Genomic DNA, 762 nt, shown 5'->3' with positions numbered 1-762 from the left:
CATTGTCGTATTTCCTGAAAAGTCTTCAGGTCTGGCATTCTAGGCTTGATTTTGAATCTGCAAACTCTAGTATTCTCGAGCAACTCCATCCTGTAAGTGGATTAGATTTCATACTCCATTGTAAAACTGCTTTTAAGAATTGGTATTGCAAGAAATGATTCTTGAGGTCCCTTCCAACCCGGGCCATTCTGTGATTCTGTGACTAGGAAAGGCGTTACAACGGAGGTGTGATGGTGGAAGGACTGGCACAGCAGAGAGGTACTATAAAGGAAGGGAAGAAGATTGCTCCCCCATATCAGAAGATTCCAGGTGCAGAAAAAAAAGCATCACCAAGGAGGGACCTCCAGAAGGAGATCCTTCCCCAGCTGCAGTCAGCCCTTGCATGAGCTCTGAGAGAGGTGCAGCCAGGCTCCAGCCCTTCCGTCACACAGCTGAATTGCCTTCACCTGTGCTCCCAGGGCTGAGCAGCTCCTTTCTGCAGGTGCTCCACCAGTGGTTCAGGCTGGGACTCAACAGCTCCCATGCATATGTGAAAGTATTTTTTGTTTTTTTTTTTCTTTTTTCTTAGGGAGATTTGAAAAAGACAAAGAAGTTCTCTGCTCTTGCTCCTGCCCTTTGTTCCTGCCTCCACCTGCCACCAGCGTGCAGCCAGGAGAGGAGGGGCGCTCAGGAGCACGATGGGAGCCCTTCGTATCTGTTGAGTCTCCTGACCTTCCAGCTCTGCAGAGACATCTCGTGTCTCAGTGACAGTCTGCACGCCCC

This window comes from Meleagris gallopavo, chromosome 11 (assembly GCF_000146605.3).
Source record: "Meleagris gallopavo isolate NT-WF06-2002-E0010 breed Aviagen turkey brand Nicholas breeding stock chromosome 11, Turkey_5.1, whole genome shotgun sequence".
NCBI classification, from domain to species: Eukaryota; Metazoa; Chordata; class Aves; order Galliformes; family Phasianidae; genus Meleagris; species Meleagris gallopavo.
The sequence above is the reverse complement of the archived record's forward strand: the minus strand, read 5'-3'. Positions refer to the sequence as shown.